The 23,030-nt window shown below is 35.9% G+C and overlaps 1 protein-coding gene across 2 annotated transcripts in view; it reads right to left on the bottom strand.

Annotated features, from left to right (window-relative positions):
- Positions 1-20,565, bottom strand: part of RAP1A (RAP1A, member of RAS oncogene family) — a 70,359-nt gene extending 49,794 nt beyond the window's left edge. Inside the window, exon 1 of one of the 2 annotated variants that reach the window (XM_064488826.1) lies at positions 20,425-20,565. The gene's annotated coding sequence lies outside the window, so the exon portion shown is untranslated. Of the gene's footprint in view, positions 1-12,903; positions 12,998-20,424 lie in introns of those variants that run through there. The other variant, XM_064488827.1, reaches the window with a different exon arrangement.
- Positions 20,566-23,030: the final 2,465 nt, after the last annotated feature.

The raw sequence follows: 23,030 nt of genomic DNA, 5'->3' as shown, positions 1-23,030 counted from the left end.
AGACATACAAATGGCCAATAGGCACATGAAAAAATGCTCAATATCACTAATTATCAGAGAAGTACAAATCAAAACTACAATGAGAAATCTATCATCTCACACCAGTCAGAATGGCCACCATTCCAAAGTCCACAAACAATAAATGTTGGAGGTGTGGAGAAAAAAGAACCCTCCTACACTGTTGGTGGGAATGTAGTTTGGTACAGTTACTATGAGGAAGATTCCTCAAAAAACTAAAAATAGACTTACCATATGATCCAGCAATCCCATCCCTGGGCATATATCCAGAGGGAACCTTAATTCAAAAAGATACCAGCACCCCAGTGTTCATAGCAGCACTATTTACAATAGCCAAGACATGGAAACAACCTAAATGTCCATCAACAGATGACTGGATAAAGAAGTTGTGGTATATTTATACAATGGAATACTACTCAGCCTTAAAAAAGAATTAATGCCATTTGCAGCAACATGGATAGATCTCCAGGCTGTCATTCTAAGTGAAGTAAGCCAGAAAGAAAAAGAAAAATAACGTATGATATCACTCAAATATGGACTCTAACAAAAGAAAAAAGAAGACACTAATGAACTCATTTACAAAACAAACAGACTTGCAGACATAATAAACAAACTTGTGGTTATGGGGGGGAGGGGTGGGAAGGGATAAATTTGGGAGTTGAGATTTGCAAATACTATTATATATAAAAATAGATAAAAAACAAATTTCTGTATAGCACAGGGAACTATGTTCAATCTTATAATAACCTTTAATGAAAAAGAATATGAAAATGAATATAATTATATGTATGTAAGACTGGGACATTATGCTTTACACCAGAAATTGACACACTGCAACTGATTATAATTCAATTTAATTAATTAATTTTTAAAAAGTAAAGAATACAGGTTAGGGGAGGAGCAAAGGCAGAGATGGGGAACCTTGACAAAACTTCTTTGAATAAGAAGCACTCTAGTAAAGCGCATTTCTAGTCTTCACATCTCAACTCTACCCCTAAAATCAAAAAAAAAAAAAAAAAGGAGGTATTAAAAACAAAACTAAATATTTTTACATAAATATATATGTATGTTTACACAGTAAATTTCTATAAGATACATAACAGATATTTTGTCTTGTAGGTATTTTTCACTTGATCTGTATTTTTGTCACTTGTATTTCTTTTTATAATGTACTACTTGTTTAATTAAAAATAATTAAGCTTTTGAAAAATGTGTGACTAAAAGGATGTTCAAAGATTACTTTACTTGTACTTTGAATAAGAAAATAATTACATAAAGAGCTAGTAAAAATTACTTGACGCCTTCCTGAAAAGCAGTTTACTTTCTGTCAGAGCACAAGACATAAAATCTCCCCAACTTTTATGTACAGTGGAGATATATATTCTAGAAATCTATTAAAGAATCTTTTCCACCAAATGATTATTACTATCTTACTGGTACTAGTTTACCACAATACTTAAGTGTGAGGGGAAAACATTTTAAATAATAAAAATTAATAAAGTGGAAATATTTCAAAGTTTTATTAACACAAACGTCGATTACACATTCTAATTTTTATAATCATTTATAATAACCTCACATAACATTTAGTTAAAATCAAATATTCTTGTATGGACTATTCATTTAAATGAATTTGAAGTTTCTGATATGGCTTCAAGCTTCAGAAAACAAAGAAGTAGGCAATGGGGGTGGTAAGGCAGTATCTAAGCAATCACACAGGCTTGGCCAAAGGTCCAAAGTCATATGAGCCCAAGCATGTCATCTGCTTGCTACTATGATTCTGAGTAAAGGACTCAGCTTAGTGTTTAAATTAAATTTTGCACCAAAGAATAAAATCTCAAACCTGGTTAAATGGTAAGCCTCAGAAGACAAAATCCCATTTGAGATGTCAATTTTTTTAGACATACTGTGCAAGAAAGACCACTACCACAAGGGAAAACGGTTTTCCACTTAGCAAGATGGACGATGGTCCAAAGCAAGGTGAACCTCCGTAATAAGTGTAAGCTAGCTGTGGTGACAGCTCAACTCCAGGAGAGGCTAGTCTTAGAAAACAGTCCTGACTGAGTTGTCTAGGTCCTGAGTATCATTTATTCTATTTATTATGGTTAGTTTTTATCCTAGTGGTGACCACAGTGCTCTCAGGAGAGATTTTCATTGTAAAGGCAAACTAAGTCTTCAGGACACTAAGAGAATTTGAAAGTCTCACTCTCAAGTGTGTAAAAAAAAAAAGTTAGCTCATAGATAGAATCATAATAAGTAGGGTCAGAATCAACATTTAAAGATGTTAATAACAGCGTGAGCAGTTATATTTAAATTGAAAGGAGAAACTGCCTCAGAAAAGATTAGTGCTTTAAAAAAAACAAAACATTTCTACTTCTTTTGCAATGTTTAATGGATATAGTCTCATATATTTTGGACTTTATGAAATTCTAAACCTCAGAAGAATGTATGAATAACTCTGGAGACAATATATAAAGGAACTTTATAAAAATAACCAGAAACAGCATTATTATGAGATACATAAAACAAGATTACCAGAAATGTAAAAAGAGAGAATATATCTCCTTTTAAAAGGAATAAAAATTAGATAGCAGACAGGGTATACACCCAAGATACTTCAATCAATAAACCAAAGATTAGAAGTCAGATTTGACAGAAGTGTTGTGTTTCCAAGTATTCCCAGAAAGCTCACAATTCAACAACTTGTTTGTCCACTTTGCAACTTAGAGGTGCTTTACCGCCAAGTACTAAAAGTGCTCAAACCTAAAAATGTCAATCCTCAAAAATTTGTATTATTCTAATCTAGTTAAAATACATATGCTTGTCTTTTAAAAAACAGAGAAACAAAACCTAGCCAAACTTAAACTGTAACCTGTGATCTGAAAAATACACAAGCACATCTACCTATTTAATGGAACATTTTATATTCCCAGATATAAAAGTACAACACTCTAAAGTTACAGTAATTAAAATCTAGTACCAATATCTGAGTAGGCAAATAAAGAAATGAAAAATCAGAAAAAGCCTAAAAAAGACTCAAACATATAAGGTACTTCCAATTCTTAAATGACCCAGAAATTCCACCACAAATGGGAATTTATGATATAGAAAAACACAAGCAAATAAAGATGTATGCCAAAAATAAAAACTTGAAAACCAGGAAACAGACAGTCCTTCAATAGAAGAATGGATAAATGACTGTACATCAATAAAGTAGAATGTTGCAAAAAAGAAATGAGATATATTACATTTAGTGATATGAAAAGATGATCAAAATGCCTTGGGAAAAAAGCAATTTGCCACAGTTAAAGTTCAATCTATTCTTTTTTAAAATATAAAGATAGATACACCTTTATTTATAAAACTATTTATTTTAGAATATACACAGGAAAAGGCCTGGACAAATATTCACATTAGTAGTGGTTGTCCTTGGAAAAAGGGACTTTCACTAAGTTATACACATCAAAAATATTAAAATATACAGAATAAAATAATTCTACTTCTTGGAATTTATCCTATGGAAATAATTAAGAATGCATGGAAAAATTCAACTACAATGATATTCATAACAGAGCTTTTATAATAAAAAAGTGAGAACTACAGGGAAGCATTTAAAAAAATGATGGCAAATTCACATAACAGAATACTACAAACTGATATCGATTTATCCATTAGATACACTATTAAAATATATTCATTTTCACAAAAAAAACATTTTTTTAAAAGGAAGCATGAATTATTAAATACGTGCCCTCATTTTTTAAAGGAAAATAGATATACACTGAAAACCACTGGGAAAGATGTATACCAAAATGTTAACAGGCCAAGAAGTAAAAGTAAGGGTGATTTTTCTTTTCAGTATCGCTTCCAAGGGGGTGAAAACTGGCTCTGAGGGGCAAAAAAAAAAAAACTTAACTCCTTTCGTGCATAAAGCACAGATTAATATATAATATATAGACAAGTATACAGTACACCTATGATATTAAAATTTCATGAGGGTGAAAATTAGAAAAGGTTGAGAAACATTACCTCACTGGTACTCTCATTTTTTCTACAATGTACTTGGTATTACACAGGCTTGAATAAGTAATATATGTACATTTGAAATACTTAAAAAGGAATATACAATGAAAAGTTAAAGTGTAACATTAATTTTCATTATTAAATAAAATTTATTACTATAGTCCAAAGGCTTTAAATACAATACAGATTTTTAAAAATATAATACTAAAATGAAAATGTATAGAGAAAGAAAATGTAAAAGTATTGCATCAGAATCATATGGAGGAGTAAACTACAGATTCCTCGGCCCTACTGCAGATGTAATAAAACCAATACCTCTATGGATGGGGCTGGTGACTGTATTAAATGAGGAACACTTATAACATCATACCACTCCATGGAAATATAAAATCCAGACATATATTTTAATTTGGCCTAAGAAATTTTTAAAATACGTATTTAGGTGATAAAAATAAAAACAACCTAAAACCCTGGAAATCTAGGAATCCCTGTGAACTTCTCCTCCTCTTCCTTTAACGAATCTGAAGACTCTAATTTCTTCAAAAACGATCAAACACACCCTAATATCCATTATCTCTACTGGGTACAGAGCATGGTAAAGAACATATAAGAAATAAGCAAAATTTATAAATTTTGCCACTAAAATAAACTCATTTCAGTTAAATCTGCAAAATCCAGCATTAACCACTAGCATCCTCAGGGCACCATTATTCACAAAGAAACACAAGTTTTTAATCCTATGATGAAAATTAAACACGTAGGGAACAAAAGTCACTGTTGGGTAGTAATAAGTGAGATGCTGTCAGCTATACTCAATTCTCTAGTTAATAAACCTGTTTAGCATATAAGACTTGAAATATGCAGGATTAAAAATTTTGCCTACCCCAAATCACAAATCTCCCATGTTAAATATTCTGGGTTTAAAACATTAAGCCATCATTTATTGTATTCATAAATAATCAATCTCAAGTAATAGTCCCATTTAACTAAAGGAGAATACAAAGAGTTAGTAAAAATAGAGGATATATAGGATTAAAACATTGCTCCAGTCCCTAGCAATCTTCTCCAGTTTCTTACAGACATCAATGCCAACTTTTGCTGGTAGTGGTAATGGCAGCAATAATATTTAAGTGCTTTTTGTATTCCAGGCATACTTATTCAAACGTCAAACATATCTAAGAAACAGGTACTGTTGTTTTTCCATTTTATCAGATGAAAAAAACAGAAATAAAGAGGTGAAGTAACAGCCGGTAGATACTACATGCAAACTTCCACAGAGCGTTTTTTGCCTGCTGACCAAAATGATCAAATATTCAAAGTGAGATTTGGCATATCATTTATATAAATAAGCTTACAATCTGTAATTAAACAATTATCCATAAAACAGTATACAAATGAATGTAACTGAGGCAAACCTGAGTTAGAAGAATCAAACAGAAGTTTCCCAAGTCATCGTATCAATAGTACAATATTTTTCCCATTTCTCTCTCACACTACACCAAGAAAATGGCAACTTAATTTTGCTTGTTTTTGTTTTAAAGTACAGATTTTATCATCATATGTAATTCCATCTCAGAAATGTATTTGTTTAATTCATTTGTAAAGTCTTTAACTTATTTTATCCTCAAAGACTCTTCATCTTTAAAAGCTTTAAGGAAAATAAAAATCACCTGTAATCCCAACTTCAAGCTAACAATTTTGGTTCTTTGCCTGTTTCCTTTTAGCCTACCTATATTCTACATATGAACATAAACATGTAAAAATAAAAAATGAAATCATACTATGTAAACATTGTTAATCAGCCTTTTCTCTCTTAACAATACAGCATTTTTAAAAAATGGTGCAAACAAATGCAATTACATGATTTTCTACAAAACACTTTGTCTTCAGACTAAAAAAATAGTTTCTTGTACTGGGAAAATTAACCACAAGGTGGAGAGGGGACGGTTGGTCCTTCATATAAAGAGTTCTCCCTCTTTAGCAAGTATTTGAATGCTTTTTAAAAAATCACTTAGAAATTTTACTGATTAAATAGGCATTCTCTTTCCTCTACTAAAAAACTTCACATGTCCATCTTCAGCACATCAACACACAGAAGACATTAAACACATGGTTATAGAAGTGTTATGGTTGCAAAAGATAAAGAATGTGACAATTCACTGTAGACACAAGCTGAGCTCAGTACCCTTGAACCTAAGCAGAACACCACAAAGTGATGATTCTTTATACCCAGTGCTGCTTACATACACATGCAGGCAGATGGCACACAGTGATGACACAATGTGAAGCTTGTTCTGTTGATGACAGTAGTACAAATCTAAAGCAAAACGGGAATAACAGAGTGACTACATCACCTAAAACCCTCCTATCCATGGTTTCAGCTGCAGATTTTGGTTGTTATTTGAGTTATAATGAGTATAACATAATAGATAATATTTCAATGTAAAAATTGACATCTGAATACTAGTGAGTATTTACTAAACATTCATTTAAATTCAAAACAATGTTTTACAATGGAGTTTGTCCCAAGTGTGAAACTCAATATTCAAAAGGAATAGGAACTTTTTTTTAAAGTATATATTATCTGACCAATTTTGAGTTACTGAAGTTCCAGACATCATTTAGATGTAAAAGACACATCATCAGAATAACTTAATATCTGAAGATGTAAACAAATAAAGGTGGGTCTGAGATACATAATTCACCTTCCAACTCACTTGCCTATGGTTTTTATTGATCTAATATTCTTAAATAATTAAATTTATAAAAGTTTCACCCACATCAAATTTTAGATATACACACCTATAGGGCAAATTGACACTTATACTTTATATGCAAAACAATTTCTGAAGCATGACAATTTCCTGCCGGGGGTTATGTTATTACTAAACCGATTATATGATTAGAATAAACAGCAGAGCAGTTGAAAAGCTGTCATACAGAAATCTAGCCCAAAAAACAAAAAGAGCACTTTGAGGATACTAAGAACTAAAATATATAAAGTTACCTTTTATAGACTTGTCATATTATAACCTTATTTCTCAGACAACTACAGACAAATTTTAAACTATGTCCATTCTTCACAAAAACAACCCTCTTCATTCTGTCTAGGATTACTGTACTTCAAACTTAAGCCAGCAAGACAGATCCCATACTTCATCAAGTAGTGATACTGCCACAAATGGTGAGATGCATCGTCCTCTCGGAAGGTCCCTGCAGGCCATCATATCTAAAGGGTTCTTTCTATTTTTCAATATTAACTTATCTCCATGTGGCCCTCATTTCATCAATTTCATTTCTCTTTTGGTGAAAATAAATTTCTTTTCCACAGTCTAGCACAGCAATTTTCATGTGCTATCCACTCCCTTATGATATAGCCTGTATTATAATCCTTCCCCTTTCGCAACCTTCCACTAAAAGTTTCTTTCAGTCTCTCAATTGTCTGCATCTATTTTCATCTTTTAAGTATTCATTCTTATTAAGTATTCATTTAAAGGTACTCTAAACTTAAATTTGTTAAGATAGTAATTCATTTGAAGGATTAGAAACTTTATAAATACGCAGTTTAGATCTCATACTACTATTCTGCAGGAGTATTAGCATTAGCTGGAAAAAAAAACCCATTATGTATTTTTTTTAACCAAACTAACCATTAAATGCCCCAGAATTATCAGTTCATATTTCTGAACAACTAATCACACACTCCGATATACTGATAGATGACAGTAACAAACACATCCCTTCCCACTCCCTGCCCACTGAAACAGAGATTAGGTGGACAACTAATGTTAGCTGCATCAACATTTTGATTACCATTTTTCCACCACTTCATTTCAAAAAACTACAGTAAATTTTTAAATAGTTAAAAAAAATTAAGAGCTACAAACAGAACCAAAAGAAGGTGATAACTTGAAATGTGAATGCAAAGGTCTAAAGCAGATTTTTTTTTTAAACTGAAAACACAGATTACTCAAGGTAGTTAAAAATCTTAGTGAAAATCACACTTTCTAAGTTTCTGATCTTCATTTCCCTCCTTAGGATTTTTATTGTGTGATTTATTTTAAGAATTTAAGCCTCATGGGTGAGGGGAGAGTTTTGCAGAGAAAAATGATACATGAAGTCGATTATTTCTGAAAAACTTTCTAGGCTCATCTAGAAGGAAAACAGTGTGCTGCACTGAAGAAAGGTAGTGGATAGAGGCAGTTTCTGTCATTCACCTACTGATTCATTCATTCATTCATTCATGTTTGCACACAAGCAAAACAACAATATTTACTGATCACTTATTTTGTGCTTTGCACTGCAGTAGTCCTTTCTTCTGAAAGTCTGCTGCCAGCATTATCCTCTATAATTAAGAGTTTGTGAATTTTTGTAAATTATATAATTACTTTGGGTTTCATTATCTGCAAAAAGTGAACAGTATCTATCTCACAGATCTATTGTGCAAATGAAATGGGATGTAAGCACTTTACCTTCCAAAAAAAAAAAAAAATTAGTTCCCTTCTCCGTCTAAGCCTCTCTAGAGATTGGGACATTTATCAGTGCTTCTCAAACTTACTATGAAAAATCTTTCATTCTCTACAGATTCCATGTCTTTAATGACTTCTGTCTATCAATTACAATGACATTTTATTAATCAGGTAAGTAATGGCTAATCAGAAGTCTCAAATTATCAAAGACAAAAAAACTAACAAAACTCAATGCTAGCTTCCTGAGGTGTAAGCACAATGTTTTATTTCAATAACAGCTTACAAATCACCAGTGTACGATGATAATATGGTAACTAGCCCCAAAGGTTTGAGTCAATAGGATTATTGGTCAAAGCAAAGATAAATAATATTTCACTGTATAAACCTATTGTGAGCAAATATATAACTTTCATTAGGCTTTTTGCAATATTAAAAATAATTCATTCCTATCTCTGCAGACCCCTGGGAAAAACATAATTTATGTACCATAAGTTAGTGATTTTCTATGTCTGGCAACACTACTAGTTACCCTCCAGATCTGTTTTAAGCCACTATCATTAGTATAACACCATCTTCAAATTCAAAAGTTGCACATTTCCTATCCATAAAGGTAGGCAGTGATATGCTATGTCTTCCTTTTGTTATTTGTTAAGAATAAAATCCAAATCCTGCACCACAGACTTCTGTGATCTGTCCCATGCAAACTTCATCTACTAGTCTCTTCTCAGCTTACCACAACGGCCTTCTCAAGCATGACAGCTGCTTCCCACTTTAGGGCTTCTGCACCAACTGACCCTCTTGTCTGGTTCACTCTTCTTGCAGATTGTCACACATCTGGCTTCTTGTCATTCAGGTTTCAGATTAAATATCATCATCTAGGGAACTCAGTCTAAACCCTTCCATTCCCCTCTATCATTTTTTCCTGTTAAAGCTTCTTCACAGCATTTGTGACCTCTGAAATTATCTGTTCACTTATTTGTTTACTGTTTCTCTCCATAACCACCAAACTTCACTGGTACAAAGAACTCGAGGAGAGCAATCTATTCACTGCCCTATCTCCAGTTCCTAGAATAGTACCAGTGCTCAATAATCACTCAATAAATATTCATCGGCCAAACTGTTTAAGATTATTTTGGGGAAGGACTGCTTTATTAGCCAAGAACTTAAATTTAGCATTCAAAATTGCTGATTCAAAAGGAGTAAGAATTAATACAAGGACTTTGTACATGTGGAAGAATATATGGGGAGATATAATGATTGTATTAAAAGACAAAATAATGAACTGAGAAATCATTTTGCTTTGGATAGTTCATGATGTGTTTATTTCTAACAAGTTCTTAATAAAGATGAGAACAATACTGTTCAGTTTAAAAAAAGAAATAAGAAAAAATGTTCTTTTAATAAAAAGAATAAGAAAAATATACACAATATTCTATTCAAACAGTGGACTTTTTTTATTCCAATCCTTTGGGATAGAAGGATATGAAAGTCTATTCATGTTTTACATATCTCATCTGTCACCTCATGTAACAACTGAATAAAATTGTTATTTATTTTAGCTTTATTGAGATCTGATATTTAAAATTGTAAATTTTCTTATAATAGTATACTATGAGCTGCTAGACACTCAATCTAATAACTTATTTTCCCTGCCAAGAAGCAAGGAGGCTTCTAAGAATGTAAGAAGTACAGACTGGAAAGGCCACAGCTACCACCTTGATGATAGTGGCAGCATGGCCCAAACCAGGGAAGATACTGTTCTCAGCTATGGCTGGGGAGAAGAAGGGAAGAGTATGAGTGATCAGTCTTAGGAGAATGACTGTAGTTCTGATTTCTGTTGACAAAAAGGAATATCTTCAAGTCAATTCAAATTTTCAACTGGAATCTTATAGTTTGAAACATTAAATCCCTGTTTTGAATACTGAGGTCTCTTTAGTAAATGGAATATCACTCAGTTGACAAGATCTGGGCTTTTGTAATTTCATGTAAGAAAAACACAGTGTTTGTAAAAAAAACAAAAACAAAAACAAAAACACACATATGTAATCCCCAATACTATGTGCTCTATTTGCTTATTAATTTAAAAATATTTTCAAGGATACTTTTAAAGGGGAGAGATGTGAATAAAAATAACTAATAATAAGAACTTTATGTCTGAGTTTAGAAAATATCTGAAAACTAAATAAAAATTAAGAAAGGTATAACAACTGAATGGTTTAAAAAATGCAAACACCCTGAACGTATTACAAACCTGTATTTATTTTTTAAAAACTGGAGGTTGCTCCTTTTCCCAACTGGTAATATAAAAGGAAGACAGCAAGCAAATAATTCACACCTAATGTGAGTTTACTTATCAGTCAAAAAGAAATATTAATATCACTCTTTAGGCTAACTTGCTTACATATTATTTAGCCAAGTGGAAAGCGTAATTAGTGTAGAGCTAGAGCCAGGTACTAGAAGGACTAAGAATGGCATTTGCTAACTCATTTTTTTTTAATTAAGAAATTAAGAGAGAAGGATATGAAAATGAATATACATATGCATATGCATGACTGGGACATTGTGCTGTACACCAGAAATTGACACATTGTAACTGACTGTACCTCAGTTAAAAAATAATAATAAAAAAAATTAAAAAAGAGAGAGAAGGGAGAAAAGTACTGAAAGTGATGTTTTTTCTAAAGATCATATATTCAATTTTCTTTTTTTTATTGCTCCATATTCCACTGCCTTCAACATTCTGTGCTGCTTAAAAAGTCTGTATTTCACTTTTTATCACTTCACTCACACAACTGATGTTTCTAAAGTCCAGCTGCATTCATGAACGCTAGAAAGATCACACACAGAAGAATTTCACCTTACAGTGAAGTATTTTAAGGTAATGCCTCCAGAAACACAATGTCTAAAAGTGAGGGTTCCCTGTTAACTAAGAACTCAAAGTGCTAAATAAAATTTCTGTAGGAGACTATACATTTGTCAAAGAAGTAGCATAAACATCCCTTTTACTGATGAAATAACTGGAATCTTTTATCCTTCTTTTTTTTTAAAAGGCAACTACAACCAAAGTGTACATACCGAGTCCTATCTTCTCTCAGAGACGACCTGACTCCATGAAGCCTATTCATTAGATTCAGACTCTTTCTGCTGAATTGTATTTCCAAAGCTGAGTACACTTGATGATCCAGAGATCTTCACAACAGTGACTTCCAGCAATTCCCCCCAAAACCTTTCCTCTGGTCTTCCTTTAAAATCTCAGGTCTTGGCCTACCTGTGTTAAATCAGCCTCCCTGTCTTCAGTCTCTTTCTTCCTCAATCATTTTGTACTCTGTAGCCAGATTCATCTTCCAAAAGATAAATGCTCTGCTTGGATCATTTTCCTCATATCAAAACTTCTTGTGCTCCCAAATAAAGTCTTTATTTCTCAGTCTAGCATTCAATGACTTCCAAAGCCCAGTCCCAATCAATCTTTACAGCCTTATGGCCAATATTTTCTAATTATACAAGCCTAGGCTTCTGTCAAATCAATCCCCTGTTCTCCAACTTGTCCTGAACTTTCTATCTTGGCTCATGCCATTCCTACCACAAAAAATGTCTACCACTCCTTTCAAGCTGCCATTGCTCAAGGCCCTTTTGCATCTCTGCATTTATTCATGTAAATAAGGACACACAAATGATATGTCCTGCCCCATCCCCCCAAAACTGGCCAAAGCCCCAAATCTAACAATAGCTAGCTTTTATTAAATGCTTACTGTGTGCCTAGCAGTCTTACATAGTATTTCTAATCCTCTCAACAATCCTATAAAGTAGGTATTATTATTCATTCTCCTTTTAAAGATGAGAACGCCAAAGTTCAGAAACATCAAATTACATATTTAGTAGATTACCTCAAATTGTATACTCGGTGAGTTGCCTCAAATCACAAACTTAGTAAGTGGCAAAGCAAGGATTTGAATACATGCTGCCTAACTCTAGAGTTATTGCTCTAAACAGTAAGTTGCATTTTTTTTTAATCTGAATCATGTGACCATCTCTCTCATCATCTGAAATAATTCAGTTTTACATAATATTTCTATTTTACTAAATACTATAAAATAAGCTTTTTCATGTTTGTTATTTTAGTAAAGGGAGAACAATAAAATGCTCTTTCTTTCCAATAAAGAACAATACTCAAATTGTAATGTCAAAGAATACCTTTTTCATCACAAAGATTACTTTTCCCTAAAATATTTTTAAAGAAATTCATTCCAACCAACTTTTTCAAAGATGACTGCACAAATTACTAAACATACACTCTGATGGTTTTACAGATAATTAGTAATACGAGGATTTTGTGATTACCACCCAAGAACTGTAACAGGTATCTATCAAATTGGCAAAGATTGTAAAAACTGACCTACTCAATGCCATTGAAGGTGCAGTGAGACACACACTCTTAAACAGAGGGTAACCACCCTTTGATCCAGTTATCCCACTTCTGGGAATCTATCCTAAAGGAAGAAAAAAAAACAGAGATGCAATCAAAGATAAATGTACAAAAATGTTTGCCCCAGTGTTATTTAAAATAGTAGTAGTATAAAGAATTAATCGAAAAGTCCCACACTCGGAGACCAATATTCTGTTTGGAGAAAAAAGTAGGAGTGAAACTGTATTTATAAAGTATAATTCCAACTTATTTTTAAATTTAAAAAATCTGTACATGCAAGGAAAGAACTAGAATAATGTACATTAAAATGTTATAATTGTTATTATAGTAGTAATTATCTCTGGGTGATAGGTTTATGAGTAATTTCTAATTTCTTCTTTACATTTACGTTTTTTTTCGAAATTTGCCATAATGGAACATGAATTAGTTTAAACGAGACAAAAATGTTTAAGCAGTTATAACTACTGAAAATGATCCTGAACCTAACAAGGGCATATTACTTGGAATAGAAACTACACTTCCTAGTGCAAAGAAAACCTCAAACTTGTTTTGTTTCCAGCTTCTATTAGGCTCACGTGTACTTTTAGACTGTGTAAAGAATGTCATCCAAAACTCAGTAGTATTCACGAAACTGCGCAAGGCTCACTATCTAAAAGTCAGCCAGTGCTCCAACAGAAAGGACCACAGTGAAATGAACTGTTTCATTGTATGCCTATTGAGAATAATAAATGTCTAATTAATTCTCACTCAAAACATGCAAAATGGAAAAACCAGAAAAACTATTCTTGTTTTGCAAATTAACTAAATATACTGTTGTTGCCTTATAAGCACATCACAGTTAGGTCTGGGAGGAACTTGAAAATAAAGCTGGCAAGCTACCAACATTCACTAAAAACGCACACTGATGCATTTTGTCTATATGCATATTTCTGTTCTAGTGGATAGTTAACTTTAGTGGCACAGGATGATTTTAATCAGTGTAGAAAAAATATTAAGCTGTTCTACCAAAAATCCCCCAAAACTTCTCACATTAAACACAGAATTAAAATTGTTGGCTGAACCAGAAAAAACTTCCCTACACTGTGGCATATATGCAGAAAAGCAATTTGTAAAAAAAAAAAAAAGAGAGAGAGAGAGAGAGAAAGAAAAGAAAAAGTCTTCAATGTAAGTAAAACAGGCAGTTGAGCAAGCAATTTTTATTTGACTATATTTTACACAACTGGGAACTGGCTTGCTCTAATACTAAAAAGCTGACCACAGAAGTAGTTGTTGAGCAACTAAGAGAGAATTAAAACATCACATAGACTTTACTTAGAAAATGAGTATCATTCTTTTTCACTCTACTATGAAAACACAACATTTATTTATAAAACATATGTCAGGTTCTGACAAACAGAATAAATTACTATATTATATATTCCTTAAAGTGGAAACTACAACCTCACATCTTAGTTTTCATCAAACAGCCTAATACTGCGTCACTCAAACATCTGTTCAATTACTAAATCTGACATCTATTAATGAAATTATGCAATATTTTCACAACTATACAATGAAATTTAAAAGTAGTTCAAAAGACATCAATGATTTGGGCTAAATACTGAAAACCACATAAAGTCCAAAGAACAGTGTTAATGTCAGCTGCTAAAATACTTAAGTTATGGTTGCTTGCTTAATGTTCTATAATACAGCCAACTTGTCTAGAATGATCCTATTTATAAATGAATTTTAAAATATCATTGAAAATAGAGTGAATGAATTTACTCTCCGGATCACACATCTGACAGATCTGAAATGTTCAGTCTGCAATAAGAGAGAATTCCTACTACGACTAACTTAGAATCTTATAAGCTACACTTGGACTTTGTCCAAAGAAACAGTTGTACGCTGTTCTTTGTGTGTGTCTAACTTTACACTTTTGTCGTTGATAACTAAACACAGTTCTATCCTAAGTAAAGTTATATTTTACAACCAGAATAAGTGAGGCTAACATAGCACTGCAAACAACCGTGAATCTTATAGGTATACACATAATACTTGTGAATTCAAAGTAAGGAACCTCAAGTTTTAATTAATTCAACAGTGTCTTTTATCAGTTATAACATGTAGGTTAGTATATTCCTATCCTTATGAAATACGGCTTAATTTAAATATATTCTGAAACCAAACACAGAATTACATATTTAATTCCAAACATGGTTAATTTTACCATCCATGCTTTGAAGTACTCTCTATCAATGTGAACTAAATAAATAGGATGGAGATAGGAAACTATCTCTATCTGGAAAAACTGGATATGCAAAGAAATTTTCCAGATTTATCTAACCTAAATTTATGTAGCCTAAATAAGTCATTAGAACCTTAAAAAAAAGCCATTAATTTGTCTAATGATTGAAGTTAATTTCACATAACATATTTAATCCACAATATGTATACCATGTACTTCTGAAAATTATAATAAAAGGATGATTTTTAGACCACTTATAAAAGCACACAATTTCTTTCAACTCCATCTTAATCATCATACACAATTTCCTTTTTTTATTGGTGCATGCCTGTACCTTCTACCTCTAAAAGGCCTATTTTCAAGTGGAAATGAGAGCATGGCATAGTTCTCTGTTGAAATGCTTAATTGATCAGAACATCATGATATGCTATCATTTATAGCAATTTTAATCTGGATCATTTAACTTTGAAACAAACTGCCTCTTAATAAGTCATCTTAAAACTAAGTACAAAGGGGACTGGCGAGTATGTGAATCATTCATTGCATACTCATAACCACTACTACAAAAACTCAAATGGGCCAATATTTTCTTTGCATATGAAAGACTGAAAAGCACGTTAAGAACTACCACTTGTAACCTCCAAATTTCACGCACAAAAAGGGGAAAAATGGATGCTTCATCTGTTTCAGTAACATAAGAAAGCTGAACTATCTTTATGTTTAACATTAATCATTTCCATAAGATTTGAATTTGGCATTAAGTCATGCAGCAATATATGATATCAAAATGAGCAGAAAATACTTGGCAATATGCCATAACTCTTTAAAATTGATGAGTTCAACCTGAAAGGAACATTAGGAGGAAGGTAGTTTATGTTCACAATTTTAAACTCACCACAACATTAAGATATAAATGCTTTATAAAAGATCTTTTTACTGAGCTTCTAAAATAAGAGAATTTTAGATCTGGAGCTTAGAGGTTATGTGATGTTCAATGAACATTATTTGCTGGGTCCCCAGCAAATGTCAGACACAGTGCTATGTGCTTCCAGGTAACTCCATTATTAGCTCAACCCACCCACTTCATAGATGTTGGAGTTTCCGCTCAAGCCAAATCAAGCTGTTTAGATTTCAGAGCCAGAAATGCTGAACAATGCCCTCACAGTGGTATACTTCTATCAAAACAGACTGGTATCATCCTCCCTTATAAACTAAATAAAATTTCAAAGATGCAATGCTGAACTTATTTAACAGAAACAATAGTTTCTGTGTTTTGAGTAACTTATAAAGAATTACAACAATTTAAAAATTCAACTGTGAGAGTCCTCAACTAAGTACTAGTTGCATAGTTTACTGCAAAGAACAAAGCATGGGGGCTGTCAGAGATGTAAGATTCTAAAGACATACAAACAGAAATTAAACAAATTGCTGATACCATTAAAAAAAATCCCTTTGTAAGAAAAAAGAATTATCAACATGAAAAATTAGATGCTTGATTGGAAAGCCTACTTTACATAAAAGATCATCTATCATATACTAACAAAGTTCTTGAGGAACAGTTAACACTGACAAGATTTGAAGCTATTTAACTTTTAGGTTACAAATTATGACAGAATGTAAAACTCCCGGAGGGCAGAGACCCCATCTAATTCAACTCTGTATCCCCAGCAATTAGCACCCTGTTGTTAAATGTTAGAGAGGTCAGCTAATATATGAACTCCTGTGAGCTACTGGAAAATTCAATCTAACAATTTGAAAGGTCTCTTTTTATAACTGAAATTATTTTTTAAGTATTAAACAATAATATTCAATGCAAGTGACACTGTATGAAACTTAAGATCAACAACTGTGGCTGTCACTTTAACCAATACAACCTACTCTCTGAAGGAATTAATAGATACACCAAAAAGACAAGTATATCTATATACTTTGAATCAGTACTCCTTCTGAAAATCAATTCCAAGGAAATATTTGAAAAGAAAGAAAATGTTGCATACACAAATGTATTCATTTCATTGTTATTTTCAACAAGGGGGGAAAGAAACTATCTACACGACCAACAGCAAGTACATGGACTATTTTGCAACCACTGAAAAAGGTTTAAAATGAACATAAACCTCCTAATTGGTCTTCCTGCTTCCGCTCTTGCCCCTGCCCCCACCCAAGTTGATCTCCAGCCAGAATGACTTCCACAGTAACACAGTAAGTTACAGCAGGTCTCTCTTCTACTCAAAACCCTCCAGTGGTTTCCCATCTCATTCAAAGTAAAATCCAAAGTTTTGACCATGGCCTACAAGGCTTTACAGTGAGTGGCCTCAGCTACTTCTCTAACTTCAAGCTCTCTCACTTTGCCTCTTGCTTACTGGCAGCCTAACTGTTCTCAAAAAGGCCACGTACAGAGTCGTCTTTGCATTTACAGTCCTCTCTGCCTGTAACCTTCTTTCCCAAGAAAGCATTTATCCCTCACTTCCTCCAGGTCTAGAGGCTCCAGCCTCATGTCTTCCCTGACTACCCTTCCTTGTTCCTGTTTCTCTCTATCCTCTCATCCTACTTTTACTCTTCTGCATATCTCTTATCATCTGACTTATTCTATAGTTATTTGGTTATGACCTGTCTCTCCTGATTAGAATATAAGCTCTATGACAGCAAGGACTTTGTTTTATTTACATAACAGGCATTCAAAAAGTACTTGTTAAATTAATATTAAATGTTGATACAATTGTTAACTAAAAGAAAAACCATGCACATAAACAAGCTTGGAAGAGAACAGGAAAAATGGTATGTGAACATTTTCAAATGCTGATCATATTGCTAAGGAGTCCGTACAATAAAAAACATGTCAGTTGCGATTATGATTTTAAGTTGCCAAAAGTGACTATAACAATCTTATTTCCTCATAAGTCATTTGTTTAAAATTATTAATTTAAAATCACTGGTAATAGTCATTAATGAGAACTTTTCCCCCATAAACTTTTAATAACAATCACTCTTAAATCTTGTTCAGGGGTGGGAGGGTGTAGCTCAGGGGTAAAGCGCATGTCTGGCATGAATGAGGTCCTAGGTTCAATCCCCAGTCCTGCCTTTAAATAAATACCTAATTACCTCCCCCCACTCTTCCCAAAAATACAATAAAATAATAAAAAAGAAAGAAAAAGGCAATGTAGATTCTGCCTCATTACTATTAAAAAAAAAAAACAAAAAAAAAAACTTGTTCCCAAAGACCAAAAGTTTAGTCTGTAAGAGTAGACACTGTCATTTCTGAGGTCACACAGAAAGTGAACAAAGGCTTTTGTAGAGTTTTAATATGCAACTGAATAATACTCAGGGATTCCAGTTTACTTTTAAGACAAGTACCCATGGTTGGTCTCAGAGGGTCCCTGAAACTGAATGCAAAATTTTGTCATAAATATCTCTAAACTTCTTCCCTGAGAGTCTATACATTTCATTATACTCTCAAAAGTGTCGGTGGTCCAGAAAAGGTTAATAATTACTATTTTATATATTGGAAATGAAATGCAATATTCTAATATGCAAAAGGATAAAGATATATATAAAAGGATAGAAAATATATAATATCTAGACACATCTTTGTAGTAATTCAATTCATTCAAGAAATACCAAATGTCTACCATGTGCTGGGCACTGTATGAGCCTCAGTACCTTACACCTAATCATATTTTGCAGTACATAATTGAAAATACTGAGGAAACAAGCTTCACTGAAACACCAGACTAAAAAAGAATTTCAACCAACACAATTATAACTTCAAAACAGAAAGCAAGTGTTACAGGAAATCATAATAAAGACAGAAAGGAGCTCGGGGCCTGATTTAGTGCTTATTATGTCAAAATACTGCACATATCAATTACATCAAAAGAAAAGAAAAACTACACACACACATGCCCACCCCCATACACTCTGACAGGAAACCAAAATAAAGTTTCCAAATCCTGTTTCCAGCAGCATCCCTTTTGAGACTGCCCTTCGGCATGCTTTTGAAGGTAGGAGTCTCACGTTAAACCAAAAGCTGATACTTCACTCTAAGTGTGATAAAAACAGAAAGAATCATCATCTCACACTCAGGAAGCAAAAAAAAAAACAAAAAAACAAAACTGTGGCTACCTGTACGGCTGTGACCCATTAACCTCCTGCCCTGTTATTCCCTGTCATTTCTTATATCCTCCTTCCTGCAGAGCAATGACAAAACGATCTTCCCTCCCAAAAAGGAATACATTGACTCCTCAACGCTAGTTCTTTTTCCAAGGGGTCAAAAGGTCCCCTAAACTCTGGTTCTAAGCCCTGTGAGTTGATTCCATTTTTCAGGCACAACCGTCTTCCCCCACCTTCTCCCCAGAGCAGTAAATTACACAATTCAGCCGAAGACAGTGTCCTTAACTTCCTAAGCGAGGGGGCAAGCGACACTCCCAGTCCCAGTTTGAAGGAAGACAAGAATCACACGGTGACCTCTTCCCTAACAAAATTCAGGGAAGAAGCAGAGACCCAAGAAAAGCAACGCTGAAAAGGCGAACACATGGCAAGCCACGGAAGACATGGGGTAAAGAGGGCGGGAAAGGGGCTGGGAGGTGGAGTGGGGTATAGATATGTCAGCTCTAGGCACCGAGGGGAATAAAGGAAGGAATGGGAGACCCTGAACCCCGACAGAAGTGAACACAGAAAGGACACCGCTGCCATCTACCCGCACCTTTCCAGCAGACAAGTGAGGACAGAAAATTCACCCAACCCTCCAACCCCGTCTTCGCTTGTCCCGCAAAGGGTGAGGTGGGTTTGAAAGATCTGACCCCATCTGGGGACACGCAAGAAGAAAAATGCAGCGATGTCCAATCTTCTACCGCCCTCCGGCAGTGAGGGGCGAGGGCACCATGTCCGGGGAGACGGCGAGGGAAATGGGCTTGTGCCATGACACCTCGGGGAGTTGGAGGGTGGGGGACACAATGTCCTCTTTCTCTCCCACACCCGGCCCGGGCCCCTCCCGTCCCTCTCCCGCAGGCCCAGCCACAGTCGACCGGCTCGGTCCGCGGGCGTGGTTGGCTCTGGCCCCGGCGGCGGAGGCCAGGCCTCCCCGAGCCCTGGCCCCTCCCGCCGGCCAGGCCCCCGGGCCGCCGCCCCGGACACCGAGGGAACGCGGAGGAAGAAGGGGGAGCCAGGGGACTGACCGGCGACAGGAGCCGCCTCAGCTCCGGCTCGGCAGACCCGCGCCCCCTGCTCCCTCTGGGGCCGGCTCCGGCTCCCCGCCCCTCACTCACCCCCCCGGTCCGGCGCCTCCTCCACCTCCTCCTCCTCCTCCTCCCTCCTCTTCTCGGCCGTGGCTCCTACTCCGGCTCTGCGCGGCGACGGCGGCAGCGGCGGCCTCGAGAGCGGCGGCGGCGGCGCCTCCAGAACGCGCACGCACGCAGCACGCAGGCCCCGCCCCCCTAGTTCCGCCCCGCCCCTCCGAGTCGGCGTCGGCGAGGTTTCGGCCCCGCCTTACCCGCGGCGGTCAGGAGTCCACTTAAAGGGGCCGCGCAGAAAGGCGTGGGAGAGCTAAGAACCGAGTGGGAGGAGCGGAGAGTTGCGGCTTTGCCTTGGGCGTGGGGAGGCTGGAAATGAAATGAGGAAGGGTCCGAAGATTCAGGAGGAATAGAATTTTGGAGGAAACGCAACCTTTCCACAAGTGCTAACTGAACATCTGGTCGGTGCCAGGCACTGTTCTAGGCGCAGGGAATAATGCCGTTGGCAAGGCAAGGCCCTCCTGAAACTTGCATTCTAGTGGGAGAGAGGAGATAGAATACAAACAAGTAAACAAAAGTTTCAGAAAGTGATATAAAGTCAGGAATAAGGTGACTTTAGAGCTGGGGCGGGGCAGGGGGAAGGGTGGACAGCCTTTCCAAGATGAAAGAAAATCAGCCTTAAGCTCTGAGGTGGGAATAACCTGGCATGTTGCAGAAACAACGAAAGGCCATTGTGGCTGTGTGTAGTCAGCCGGCCAGGGAGCAGTGGTAGTTAGGCTGAGAGATGGGGAAGATGTCAGATCCTATGGAGGCTTATGGGCTGTTATAAGAGCAACAGAAGCCATGGGAGAGTGAGCGGAGAGGAATGACTGCATCTGATTCACTTTCTAAAAAGTTACTCTTGCTAACGTGTGAAATACACAACAGGGAAGAACAGATGTCCACAGGGAGACCATTAAGGAGACAGCTTGTGGTAGCTTGGGCTAGGGTGGTAGCAGAGAAGAGAACTATTCAGATACACTTTGAATTCAAATGGATTTGGCAGAGTGTGCGAAGAAACAAAAAGATTATGTATGATTCTTAGGTTCAGGGCCTAAAGGTTGGGTTAATGGTGATACTATTTAATAACATGGAGAAGACTTAAAGAGGAGAAAATATGGGGCTGGGGAGAGTCAGGAATTCTGTTCTAATATGTTACATAAGGTTTTTGTTCTACATCCAAGTCAAGATGTTGAGTAAACTGTTGGATATATGAGTCTGAAGATACGAATTTCGGAGTCATCAGCACATAGGTGCTTTTTAAGCCTTAGGTCCACATAAATTCACTTAGGAGGGAAAGTAGCTGAAGAAGAGGACAAAGATGAACTCCAACATCTGGAGATTCCATATAAAAGGAGCTACCAGGTAGGAGGAACACCAGGAGAGGGTGGAGTGTTGGAAGATAAGAGAATTGTTTCAGGAAGGTGGGAGTGATCAGTCTTATCAAATGCTGTTGAAATAAGTAAGATGAGGACTGAGAGTTTGAACACTGCATTTGACTTGATGAAGGTTTCTGATGTCCTTGAGGAAAGCTGTTTCAATGGAGTCATTGGGGAGAAAGTCTGATGAGGTTGTGTTAACAAGAGATGGGAGGTGAGGAAGAGTGGTGTATAGTAAGTACGAACAGCTCTTGAGGAGCTTTGCTGTAGAGAACAACTGAGAAAGAGGAGTGCTTGGGGTTAAGGGAGGGTATTTTAAACATGGGGGATGTTTCCTCTTGTTGATACACTGGAATGATCCTTTAGACAGGTAAAGGTGATGGTGCAGAAGATAAGAGGAGGCAGCTGGAGAAAGCTTGTCCTCCAGTAGGTGAGAAGCAATGGGACTAGCATCGGAGTGAGGGAGTTGGCCTTGGATAGGGGCCAGAACAGTATATTCACAGACTGTTTTTGAAGAGTGGGCAAAATCTGTGGGTTCAAGTGCGGGTAGGTCAGGTAGTTCATTTGGTGGTGGCATGTTCAGGCCACTGTGGAGCAGAAAGAGACAGACGGGGGCTGAAATCCAGCCCCTGTTCTGTCAACCAAGTTTTGAGGCCACATCAATCTGGAGGAAGGGGCACCGTTTCTAATTAATTGCTCAACCTGAAGAGGTGTTAGCAGTCCTCCACAACACACACACACACACACACATACTCACTTTGTGTACTTTTTCAAATTTGCACCAAATACTCTTTGTGCTGACTGCTTGATGATCAGGGCTGTGTGTTTTTCTTCCTTCTATGCAGTAGAAAGCTGTGATTGGGGAGGGGCTATTGGCTATTACAGGAGATAGGAGAAGGTGAGAAAAAATTCCCTTGAAGAGTGGAAGAGTTACTAGAGAAGTGTGGTATGGACAAGGCTGAGGGCCCTCTTGAGTTGGTGGTCCTATATTTAAAGTGAGACCGCTCAGCAGGGTTGTGTGGTTTTTCTCCAGCCACATTCCATTCCTTGGGTGCGGAGAAGGAGGGGTGGACTCAGCCAGGGCTGGGTTTTGCTGATGAAACACGATGAGAAGGGGAGGGGTATAAGCCAGGGAATGGTTATCGTGATAGACCTTAGAATCTAAGCTGGGAGGAAGGAGGGGGTAAGTAAAAAAGCAGTGGGATCAAGGGTTTGGTGGTCCTT

Source organism: Camelus dromedarius, chromosome 9 (assembly GCF_036321535.1).
Source record: "Camelus dromedarius isolate mCamDro1 chromosome 9, mCamDro1.pat, whole genome shotgun sequence".
NCBI classification, from domain to species: Eukaryota; Metazoa; Chordata; class Mammalia; order Artiodactyla; family Camelidae; genus Camelus; species Camelus dromedarius.
This window is presented reverse-complemented; position numbering and strand designations above follow the sequence as displayed.